At 29.2% G+C, this 13,286-nt stretch overlaps 1 long non-coding RNA gene across 1 annotated transcript; it reads left to right on the forward strand.

Annotated features, from left to right (window-relative positions):
- Positions 1-3,579: 3,579 nt before the first annotated feature.
- LOC133669059 (uncharacterized) lies at positions 3,580-9,695 on the forward strand. The gene is made up of 2 exons (XR_009833835.1): positions 3,580-4,071; positions 9,476-9,695. It is a non-coding gene; the product is annotated as an uncharacterized LOC133669059 (long non-coding RNA).
- The last annotated feature ends 3,591 nt before the right edge of the window (positions 9,696-13,286 follow it).

Genomic DNA, 13,286 nt, shown 5'->3' on the forward strand with positions numbered 1-13,286 from the left:
CACTTATCAAACCTGCAACTTATTTCATGAGAACGAGATAACCTCATAGAAAATGAACAAAAAAAATACAAAGCTCAATTTACAACAAACCAAATGTTGAATAATGAAATTTAAATAAAAAATCAATTAAAAAAACAACAAAAAAAACTTGAGTCAACCCTAGTTAATTTGTCAAAACTCGCAACCCGGATTATGAGACCAGGATAACTCTATCGAAAGAAAATTGAAAAAACTATGATGCTCAATTACTAACCAATCCAAAAGTGAAAGATAAAATCAGAAGAAAAAAAATTAATTTTAAGTAAATGATAAAAAAAGGAAGCAATCACAATAAGGATCAAAATTAATATAAAAATATTAACATGCCACTTTGCTATTTTTGAAGGGCCATGCATGAGAATCGAGGAGATGAGAGAAAAAAAATAAAGAAAAGAATGGGGCATTCGAACCACATCATAGCTCTAACGTCACCACATGTCGTATAAGACAACACTCGCTAAGATGATTCTAAATATACGAAGAAAAGTCGAATTCAGATTATGGATAAAGTTGCATGTGCCACCACAACGCGATAATTACCCTTCACCCTTTAGTTCATGTGTTACACTCGATAACCATTTTTTTTTCTCTTTTTTCAATCTAGTCATTGGTATGGACAAAAAAGGGTTTGAATATTTATACTAGTTTCAAATCCACCCCCTAAACTTTCTATTAGTTTAAATCAATACAATTAAATCTTACTTTATTAAATTGAGTATCAACCCAGCACCAAAAAAAAATTCAGACACTGAGATAAGCATATAAAAGGAATACAAAACAAATCATAAAATCTAATTCTAAGACAAAGCAATGTAGAAATCCACATTGCATTTACTCATAATGCACAATGGATTCCACAGTAGAAACACTATCTCATTTAGTTGTTTTTACTAGATTATTGGTTTGTGTTGTGATGCAAGTCATGTCAATTTTTTTAAACGTAAAGGAATATCCAAGCATTAATAACTTGTTTTCTAATAAAAATAATAATTATAAATTCAAATTATGATGCATATTAGTTGACCCCTTTATTAAATATTAATACGGTGACATATTTGAATTTTTTTAAAAAAATATTAAGACAACAACATATTGGATCGATTTGGGTTAACCTGTCAAATCTGTGACTTAGGTCATGAGACCATGATAATCCTATAAAATTAAAATTAAAATAAATTGTGAGAGTCAACTCCTAATCAACTGAATGTTAAAAGATAAAACTAAAAAAATAATATTAAATTAAAAATGACAGAAAAAGCTACCCAATTCAACCTAGATTAATCTGTTAAACCTATAACTCGGGTCCTGAGGTCAGAATAACCCCATAGAAAGTAAATCAAACAAAATTATGAAGCCCAATTTCCAACCAACTTAATGTTGTATGGTGAAATAAAAAAAATTAACCCAAGTCAACATGGGCTATAACCTATTAAGCTCATGACTTGAGTTATGAGACTATAATAATTTTATAAAAAGAAAATAAAAAGATTACAAAACTCCATTTCTATCATATCCAATGTTAAAAGTTGAAATTGAGAGAGAGAGAGAGAAAAAAAAACTAAATCCGTGAGACTATGATAACTCCACATAAAGAAAATTGAAAAAAAAATATGAATCTCAATTCTCAACCGATTTAATATTGAAGAATGAAATTAAACAAAAAAAAAAAGATTGAGTTGTTGGAGGGTAAAATTAAAAAAAAATCCAAAAAAAAAGGATAAAAAAATTAACCAATTCAATCTGAATCAACTTATCAATTCCACAACTTGGAACATGAGATCAGGATAACCACATAGAAAGCTAATAGAAAAAACTACAAAGTCTAATTTAAAATATATTCAATTAATTAAAAAAATCACCCTAAAGTTTAACAAATTCAACCTATGTTAAATTTCTAAACGAGAAACCAAGGTCAAGAAATTGGGATAACCCTGTAGAAGCAAATAAAAAAAATTACAAAGTCCAATTTCCAACTAATTCAGTATTAAAAGATGAAATAAAAAAAATTAGAAAAATTTGTCCTAAAAAAATAACTCAAGTCAATTCGGGTTAACCTGTTAAACTCATGACCGGAGTTATGATATCGACATAAATTCATAGAAAGCTAATAAAAAAATCATGAAGCCCCACTTCCAACAAATCTAATGTTAAAGGTTGAAATTGAGAAAAGAAAAAAAATAAATCCATGAGACTTGTTTATAACTTTACATAAAGAAAATAAAAAAATATTATGAATCATAATTTTCAAAACAATCTAATATTAAAAGATAAAATTAAAAAAAAACAAAAAATACTATTAACTTAAATATTACTTTATTAGCATGGCTAAAAAAAATAACATTATTTTAGTTAAACCCTTTACCCTTTAGTGTTTTGACTAGATTATTGACCCGCGCTACGCTGTGGGTTAAGTCAAATTTTTCTTGAACATAAAAAAAATATTCAGATGTTGCTATTGTTTTTTTTAGTGGGAAAAAAAATTAAATCAAGTGAGGGTTGACCCGATGTAACCCGGTTGACTTAGTAGGTTTAAAAACAACTTATACAAGCCGTAAAAACATAATTTGACTAAAAAAATTTTAAGATAACATATTTTTTTAATATTAAAATAACAACTTATTGAATTGACTTGAGTCAACATGGGTTAACAAGTCAAATCCATGACCCATATTATGAGACTATGATAACCCCTTAAAAAATAAATCAAAATAAATTATGAAGTATAATTCTCAATCAACCTATATTGAAAGATGAAATTAAAAAATAAATTAATTAAAAAAGCAACCTGAGTTAACATGTCATGCCTACAAATTGAATCATAAGACCGAGATAACCTCATGAAAAGCAAGTTAAAACAAATTATGAATTTCGATGTCCAATCAGTCCAATGTTAAAGCATGAGATTAAAAAAGAAATCAATTAAAAAAACAACATAAAAAATTACTCAATTCAATCTGTCAAACCCATGAGCCAAGTCATCAGACTGAGATAACCTCATAGAAAGAAAATAAAAAAATAACTTGATTTAACTTGGGTTAACCTATCGAAACTACAACTTTGATCATGAGATTGAGATAACCCTATAAAAAAAAATCAAAATAAATTGTCATAACCTAATTTTTGAATAAATAATAAAAAAATAAATGGATAAAAATATATTTGAGCATGGGGTTAAAACAACACAAATTCAAAATTTAGGGATGAAATTACCATATTTGAGAGTAAATTGGTTAGAAATTGAAGAATTAATATGTTTGGAAATTTAATTAAAATTTGGATTAGTTTAATTAATAAAATCAGAAGAATTAATAAATTTACGGACTTAATTAAACTTTGATTTAATTAATTAAATAAATTCAGGGATTTAATTGAAATTAATCCAAGGGCACAATTAGAAATCGATTATTACTGATTAGGATCCCAATTGTTAAGTTTAAACTGTTTAGGGACCAAAGTGAAAAACAGTCATGCCCAAGGACACTGGGCGCCGTGTGGAAGCATTGTTCATTATCTCCTTCATTTCGCGCGGAGGAAGCCGGTTCAACAGGGAAAATTCAGCAGATCATGGCCAGGGGAAGATTTAGCAGATCACGACCACTATACCCACGATGCCATTCCTGAAGTCATGATCTCTCGCCTCCACGATGCCCGTCATTTCTGGAGGCCGGGACACAAGACCTTTTTTGGCTTTATAAAAGCCAGAGAAAGGCCTCAGCAGGGAGGGGGGGGGGGGAGCACAAAGGAGGAAAAACAAAACAAAGAAAAAAGCACAAATTCACAGACGAGCGGGAGAAGCAGGGAGTGAGAACCAGAGAAAAAAACGGAGAGGCAGAGCACGAACCGAAACAAACACAGGGGGGACGAGCTGGAGGACATACAGAGAGAGAGTCAAGAGAACAGAGAGAACAGAACACAGCAAGGGGAACAGAAACAGAACAACAGAAAAAGAAAGAGCAACGAGCAGGAAGGAAGCTTGAAGACAGGAGCTTCGCCCAGCGTCTGCCGATTCGTGCAAAGTCTCTGCAAAACCAGGTAAGTAAGCTTCTTTTTCCCCGCTTTTCATTTTAATTCACCGGTTACTGTTTACTTTGAATTTTAATTCACTTCCTACTGTACATTCTAACTCAATTCTGCTCATGCACGCGTGATTTAGTTCACGCGTGCTTCAGGTTACCCAGCGGGGTCACTGGCTTGGGCCAGTGACCGGACCGGGCTAGCTGGGTCTAGCCTAGTTTATATGGGCTGAGCTGGGTTCAGCCCAAAATTTTTTTTGCATGTATAAATAAAAAATATAAATATGAATTTATTTTTTTATTCATTGATACTAGAGTCAGGAATAAAAATATTGATTCAAATTTATTTTATTATATTTTATTTAGCTACATAAAAATAAAAAAAATTGTGTATACGTAAAAATAAATTTATTTTATTTGTTTATTCACTGACACCATCAGGAATAAAAAATACTGATTAAATTTATTTTGTTTTTATAGCTATGTAATATTTACTAATGCTAGAGTTGGAAGTATCCGTAGTTGAATATTCACTGGCGTCAAAGTCAAGAATATTGCACACAAACCAACATAGCATAAGCCAACAAAATGTTAGCAATTTATTACAAAACCAGCAATGCATCCTGCCTCAGGCAGGATGTTTGAGGGATGATAATATCTTTCCTTTTGCGTAATCAGTTCCACACTATAGAATCTCTGCTGACCAGTCAGGGGTTCTAGTGACCATAATACTAGGTGGCGACTCCTTAAACAAGACCATTTCCCATGAAAGAACAAGATGCTAGAAATCTGTTTTTTTCATTGAAAATTTTTTAAGGCTGCCGCGATGTCGAGTGTGACACAAATTATATGGCTTAATTCTCAATCATTTCTATAGGACTCAATGTTAAATGATGAAATTTAAAAAAAAATAATTAAAAAAATGAGACAAAAAACGAGTAAAGTCAGCCTAAATTAACCCGTTACGCACTATTCATGGGTCATGAGGCTGAAATAACCTATTAAAAAACAATCCAAAACAAATCATGAATCTTAATTCCCAATCAAACACAGTATTAAATGATGAAATTAGGGGAAAAAGTCAGTTAAAAAAAGAAAAAAAATTGAGTCAATTAGGTTAACCAACCAAACTTGCCACCCGGGTCATAAGACGAGGATAACCCAATAAAAAACAAATACAATGTTGAAGTATTCGTGCCCCAGGTCATGAGATCGAGATAATTTCTTAGAAAGAGAATAAAAAATAACTTGATTTAAGCAGGGTTAAATGTACCAAAATTCATGATCTTGATCGCAAGATCAAGATATCTTCATATAAAGCAAATCAAATAAAATTATGAAACTTAATTTTCAACCAACTAAGTGTTGAATGATAAAATTGAAAAAAAATCAACTAAAAAAGGACACAAAAGGTCATCCGAGTCAATTTGGGTTAACCCGTTAAACATTATTCTCGGGTCATGAGGCCAAAATAACATAATATAAAGTAAATAAAATAAATTATAAAATTTAATTTTTAATCAACTTAAATATTAAATGATAAAATTGAAAAAAAAATTAATTAAAAAAAAATTAAATCAACCAAGTTAATTTGTTAAATCTATAATATGTGTTATGAAAGTATGATAATTCAGTAAAAACAAATTTAATATTAAAAAATTAAAAAATATTGATTGAAAAAAAAGAAGCAAAGAACTATTTCAAAATAGGATTAATTAATTAATAATAATAATAATTCATTCAAACAAGGATTACTACATCGTGCACAAATCAACGCCCTCGATAACCCATGGTAAAACAATATTTTGGGGTAGGTCCAGACTCTTCTTCGGGCCTACCAATGTTTTTAATCATATCCAGAACCGTAGATTTTAAGTGTAGTTGCTATTGAAACTTTGCTCACCATTATATATTTGGATATTACGGGCCTGATAAAAAAAATCTATCACTTGCGATAAATGACCATTAGAAGAAATTAATTGTCATTAGTAAAACACTGTAATTCTAGATTCATTTGTATGGTTTGTTAAAATAGTATAATGATAATTTTATTTTTCCAAGACTTACTAGTTATTATTAAATTTTAACAAGAGTATTTACAAGACTTACTAGTTATTATTAAATTGACAAATAACAAATAAATTTTGTTTCATCTCAATTGCATAGTGAAACAACCAAAATACTATTAAAATAAAAAATTTAAAACTAGTATAAAGGAGCATTTTTGTATTTTCCCAAAGATATTTTTATTATTATAATATCAGCTGAGGTGCAATTTAATATTTGATCAAATATAAAAAAATAATAAATAATTAAAATCACTATAAAACTAGAAAATACTCTTAAAAGCAAAAAAAAAAAAAGTTTTGATATTTTTTTTACTTTTCACAATAGTTTTTTTTTTGTTATTATCATAGCCTAGAAGCAATTTGATATTTAGTTAAAGGACAAGCGTTTTTATAACACCATGTTGTGTCCTCTTCCTTAAGGTTTGACTCTTGTCAATCTTCGTGGTCTGGTTTGTTATCGATAGGTTTTTTTTTTTACTTCTTCCCCCGTCCCACGAAAATTATAACTTGATTATCTTTGTTGTTGATATTTCAACTTCAATCTTTATTCTTTTGGTTTATAATTTTTTTTTCTTGTTTCTTTTGTATAAGTTTTATATGTTTCAATTTTATCCTTCAATCCCAATTTACCAAATATTATATATTTTTCAATTTGGTCCTTATTTTTTTGATTTCTAATTTTATTCCTTGGCTCTTTTGTTAAAGTTTTGTTGGTTTTTAATTTCATATTTCAATCCAAATTGAAGGTATTATATTTTTTAATTTGGTTCATTTTTTTCTAGTTTTTTTCTTGGCTTTTTGTAAAAGTTATTATTCTTTTTAATTTCATCATTCAGTCGAAATTTTGTTTTTATATTTTATGACAATTTTGATCCTTAATGTTTTTGGAATTCTTTTGCTAAATTGATTTTTCTTTTGATTTTTCTTTTAATTTCACCTTTCAATCAAATATAAAATATATTTTATATTTTCATTTTGATCCTTATTCTTTTAATCATTACTTTTTGAATCATTTTGTATAATTTAAATATATATTTTTTAATTTCATCCGTCAATATTTTATTGATTGAGAATTAAACTTCATAGTTTTTTCCGATAGAATGCTTCAGGTCTTAATGATCTGGGTCATGAGTTTAAAAGTTATCACGTTTTCTTTTTATTTAAAAAAGACTTTATAATTCTCTTTATTTTTTTATTAGGTTATTTCATTCTCATGATTTAGGCCGTGAATTTGGTGGGATATCTCGAGTTGGCTTGACCTTGATTGTCGAGGTTACAGGTTTATCATGCTAACTCGGGTTGACCAGAACTTATTTTTTATGTCTTTTTTTTACTCTATTTTATTCTTTTGTATTTAAAGGGCTATGAACTGAGATACATTGTTAATTTTTTTTTTAAAAAAATATTTTTCTCCAAGTTATCCTAATCATTTTTTTTTAAAATTTAATTAATTTATTGTCGTTTCTTATTTCTTACATAAAAAATAGTCTGGTTCTGCAATGAAGAGCAAACATCGAGGCTAGTATGGCCTAAAACGTCACCTATCAACCTATCAACTACAAAATTTATGGGGGTGAGTAGGACATCCTTCTCTGGTTAAACAACTAAGCACCCTCGATAGCATCAAGACAATCAATGCATGCATTTGCTTCTCTGAATATGTGGCTGCCTTCAACCTACCATTCTATTCACAAAAACTTCTACATATGGTGCAATATCTCATCAAGACCTCCATCTGAGGCTTTCTTTATAATCAGATCCTGGGTAGTTTGGAAGTCAACTTCTAGCTTTAAATATTTGAACTCCAAGCTGGTTCAAGCCAAAACTATACTCCTAGAAGAGCAGCATCTTATCCCCTTGGAAAAAACTACCAGAGCTACTAAAAATAAAGGCAAACTTTAATTTCATTTGGGTAGCAAAATATGAAATTGAAGAGGTCATCTGGGCTCATTTGACGGCAAGGTAAGAGATTATAAAATAAAATAATAATAAAAAAAACCCGATGGAGGAGTTCCTCCATTTCCATAGAGCCCAAACAGAAATCTGAAATAACATGTCCCAGTTCTTAAGATGCGTTTGCCCGAGAATGTTAGTAGTTAGCGAAGATCTTTTATCCATTCCAAAGAAGCACGCTTAATTCTCTTGTTTGACCGGTCTCTCCCAGGGGATCTTATAATGGATCTTAAAGATTAAGGCTACATGAATTGATCCTCCAAGCATGTTGTAATTATATGGGTTTTTATTTATAAGATTATACTTTGTAGGACCTTTTTGTCTTTGAGAGAAATGGTTAGGTTTGGATAACAATTAAAAGAAATAGGACCACTATATAAACTGGACTCAATGAAATTGAGTAATGAATCATGGAAATTTTGGAATCTAGCATCTCTGAGGACTAGGATGAAAGTATTTAAACATTTTTTTGGTAAGATGTTTGATTTCTACTTGTACAAGGCCAATATGTATATATTTGTAGTTTTTGTCTTTGTCTTTGTGTTTTTATAAGGATTTTTGGAAAAGAAGTTGGATAGTTTCAAAATACTTTGTAAACAGAATATTTCTTTCTTTAGTTTTTGTTGTAAAATGGGTTTTGAAAAGATTGAAAGAAGAATTTTGATGAATTTGGTACTTTTGAACCTTTGAAATTTTCCGATCATTAATATTTTTTTTGTAAAATCTTCAATTGTAATCATTTCACTATTTATAATTCTTTTGTTTTTATAAGAATCAGAGGTAGAAGAAGCAAAAATAAAAGTTGTTATATGATTAGTACTTAAAAGTGTATTTTTATCAAGGTTTTATATCATCATTTTGCACTTGAAGTACCAATAACTCCTTAACTAAAGCATGTTTTATAATAACAAGTCTGATACCATAAGATACCTTTAATTTATAGTAAATGTTCATCTTAAATGCAGGCCTATCACATAAATAAAAGGATTGATTGATGAGTTTAAGTACGGAAATTGAAAGGACAAAGAGAGGGCCAAACTTAGAAAAGAGATGCTGATTCAGTCTAAACTAGAACACTATTCGGTCATCGGGTCATATCTGGAGTTGTAGATCTTGGATTTAGGTCTGCCTTATATGAATGGAAAGCTAAGACATATGCCTAAAACTTTCATGGGAGTCTAAGATTTAAAAAAGCTGTTTTCAAGTCCAAATTGTAGCAATAACGGAGAAGTTCGAATCTGTCCTGCAGCTCAGACACTGTTCAGTATTCAGTCCATATCTCGAGTTCTAGAAGTTCAAATAACCTCAACCTTTTTTTCCTAGAAAGATGAGACAATTTCCTAGAACTTTCATGATTTAAATCTGTTCAAATTATGACGTTATCAATGACGTTTTTGGCAGACAAAAAGATAAGGATTGTCACCAAGTCAAGATATGGCCACCCACTCAACAATGAGTCAACTAATCAATAGCTATAAATTTTGGCCTATAAAATGAGGCATCTGCCATGTATTTAGGCATCTTGGTTTTCAAATCAAGATCAAGATCATGCTCTTGCTCTCTCTTTATATTTTGTAATGCTTAAGTTTTGCTTATATTAATCTCTTGCTTATGCTTTTCATTTTCTTGCCTTGTTTATTTATGTTTCTCTCTTTCATTATGTTTAGCTATGTTTATCATGTCAAGGTAAAAAGGTTACACTAATGGTGTAAGAATAAGTATAATATAAACTCAACATGGACCTTAATGTTTGATACTAACATGTTTTATATTTGTTATCTTGTTCCTTTTAATACTTTGCTTGTTAAATGGTTAATCTAGATTTATGTTATATAATCTTTGGTACAACAAATACTTGGCACTTTCATAACCCAACCATATGGTATAACCGACACCTGTGCTATGAAAGGAACTTGATTTGTTGTTAACATATGTTATAATCATGAATGCCTGACAACATTTACAAGTATTAGCATTATTCAAATAAGATAACTAATGTAATCATGTTAACAATTTATTATCCGATTGGAACCTCCTTTGTGCGTGGTTTCCAGTTGAGTAATAAAAAAAATTTATACTATACTTGTTTGAAATACCATTAGTGGATCCTCTAACTTTGACAATTATTTTATTCTTGTTTAATCCTTACATCAATATCACATCTCAAATTTGACTTCTTCTTCTTCTTGTTGTTGTTATCTATAATTTATATAGTTAACCTTTTTGTGGTTCGACCCCGGTCTTGTCGGGTTATTTATTACTTCGACACTCCTGCACTTGGAATAAGACATCAATCTTTTGGTCATGTTATTATACAAAAAAATAGAATCCATATTTTAAAAAGATAATTTAAAAAATAGGTTGCAAGTTATATGGATTTACTGCCCTGTCACCACTTTGAAACGAGGCTTACACCATTCAATACCATTCATCTATACTTCTAAGGTTCTCTCTTCTTACTAGGTTTTTGAGATTTTGAATAACCAATACTGCTCAGATCCTAACAGGCTCCAATACCAATATTATGTGTTTGTGTGTATGTGTGTGTGTGTGTAAGATATATATATATATATAAAGAGTATTAGCCTAAAAATATATTATATATTTCTTTGAAGTAAATATATTCTATTGGCTAGAAGTACAAGAGTAGTTCTAGCTAGGTATTTGGTCAGCTTTTAAGATATTTTAAAAGCTGACCTCGACTTACAAAAGATGACAAACAACAAAAAGATAACTTTTCCAACTTTTCAAAAAGCCAGTCCCAAGACCTTCTATATAAAAAGGATCCTCCTAAGCTTTGAAAGCAGAACCATTTACAAGAGATCATCTGCAGAAGGCATCAAAACCTCTCCCTTATAACTCTTTGTAACCTTTTATATTGCTCTCTTATGTCTTGTAAACATATTCATATTTTTTTTTATCCAAACCATAAACCATATATCTCCTGTTCTAGTTTCTATGTAAATTTAAGTAAGATTCCTTTAAATTTCATTTTATTCCAAATTTTTACTGTTATTTTGTATTTATATTTCTGTAAAATTAAGTATGCTCTATATTTGTTAGAGGATTCTATCATTCCTTGACTTGTCTCTTCATTCACATCATAAATTTGTGTTATTTTTATAGTTTTGCTTTGTTCTGAAATCAAGTATATTGGTTGGAAACCAGTGACCAGATCTTTGAATCATTCTCAAGTGTAATAACACCACTACTAGTTTCTATTTTTATTTTTGATTGTCTATTTCTATTTTTATTGGTTTTATTGGGATCCAAGTAATATTGGTACACAAGATTTTAGAGCCTTGGTTAGAAGAGAGAACCTTAGAAGAATAGATGAATGCTATGAATGGTGTAAATCTCGTTTATTAGTGATAATAGGCCAATAAATCCATATAACCTGCAATCTATTTTTTAAATCATCTTTTAAATCATGGATTCTGTTTTTTGTAGAACAACTTCTATTTCTGCTTCCTCTATTTTTTATTATTATGAAAGTAAAAGAGTTATAAATAGTGAAGAAATTACAATTGAAGATTTATAGTAAAATAATAAAAATACCCTTAAAGTTAAAATAATTCAAGCCTAAGGTTAATGAGTGTTTTTGTTTTTTACAATGGTATTTTTATGATTATAAAGTTAGCTTAGAGAAAATTTCATATTTGGCAAAATAAAAAAAGATGGGTGCACGTGTGGCGTTCCTAAGGATTGGTGGGAGGCATCCGCACCCTTCGGGCGATGCCGCCTAGTGTTAGAAAAATGCCCTTCCGCCATCATGTCATCTTCCTATTGACATGTCACTGGTGGTGGTCCAGTTTGGCATCATGAGCCTTTTTTTTCCCTTCTTCTATCTCTCCTCTCCAAAAAAGTACAGCTTAGCCTTTTGGTTGTTAATATTTCAACTTCAATCTTTTTTTTTTATTTTCTACATTTTGATCTTGGTTTTTTTGTAGAAATTTTATTTATTTTCAATTCATCCTTTAATATCAATTTATCAAATATTATATTCTTCAATGTTGTCCTCATTCTTTGAATTTCTATTTTTTTTCTTGCTTTTTATTTTTGTAAAAGTTTTAGTGGTTTTCAATTTTATCCTTCAATTCAAAATGATAATATTTTACGTTTTTTGAATTTTGCCCTCATTATTTTGATTTCTATTTTTTTTTCCTGATCCTTTTGTAAAAGTTATTATTCTTTTCAATTTCACCTTTAAATTACAACATTGTTTTTATTTTTATATCTATTATGATCCTCATTCTTTTTAATTTATCTTTTCTTTTTATTAAATTAATTTTTTTTCAATTTCACCATTCAATTAAATATAAAATTTATTTTTTATTTTAATTTTGATCCTTATTCTTTTAATTGTTATTTTTTAAAATCCTTTTATATAATTGAGATTCTTTTTTGAATTTCATCCTTCAATATTTAATTGATTAGGAATTGGACTTTATAGTTTTTCTAGATTGGGTGCTTTGGGTCTAATGATTCAAGTCACAAGTTTGAAAAGTTACTACATTTTTTTTTTAGAAAAAGCTTCATAATTCTCTTTATTTTTTTATTGAGTTATTCCAATCACATGATTTGGACCATGAGTTTGGCAAGATAATTAGCATGATTACAGGTTTGTCATGAGTGATTTTTTATGACTTTTTTTTTACCTCATTTCAACACCTAAACATCATTTTATACACAAAAAATAGTCTAGTCTTGGAGCGAAGTGCAAGCACTGAGGCTAGTAGTAATATAATAGGGACTAGGACAATTTGCAAAAATTAAAAAAAATGAATTATATAAGCAATTAAAAAAAAACTAAAAGAGAATGAGAAAACTCTGTTTGCCTAGATATTGTTCATTGTTGACATGAATAGAATTTTCTCCTTCTTGGCCTTTAAAAAAAATATTAGTGAAGTGTTTAAGGGTAAAATAGTCTCTATATTAGGACAATTTTGGTGTTCTAAGATAGATTGGGGATACAATGGGTATTTTGCATTTTAAATATATAATATATTTACATCACTACCCTTAAAAGAAATAAATTTTTAAGCTTCTACTGATGGTTACTTTTGTATTTTCATATAAAAAATACACAATAAAATAACCTATCTAGCCTTAGAATAATAATAATAAAATAACTGACGATGGGGGGCTTTCTGTAATTTTTATTTTTTATGGTACAATAAAAAGACGTTGGTGCCCTCAATGTCAAATAATG

This window comes from Populus nigra, chromosome 12, assembly GCF_951802175.1.
Source record: "Populus nigra chromosome 12, ddPopNigr1.1, whole genome shotgun sequence".
Classification (NCBI taxonomy): domain Eukaryota; kingdom Viridiplantae; phylum Streptophyta; class Magnoliopsida; order Malpighiales; family Salicaceae; genus Populus; species Populus nigra.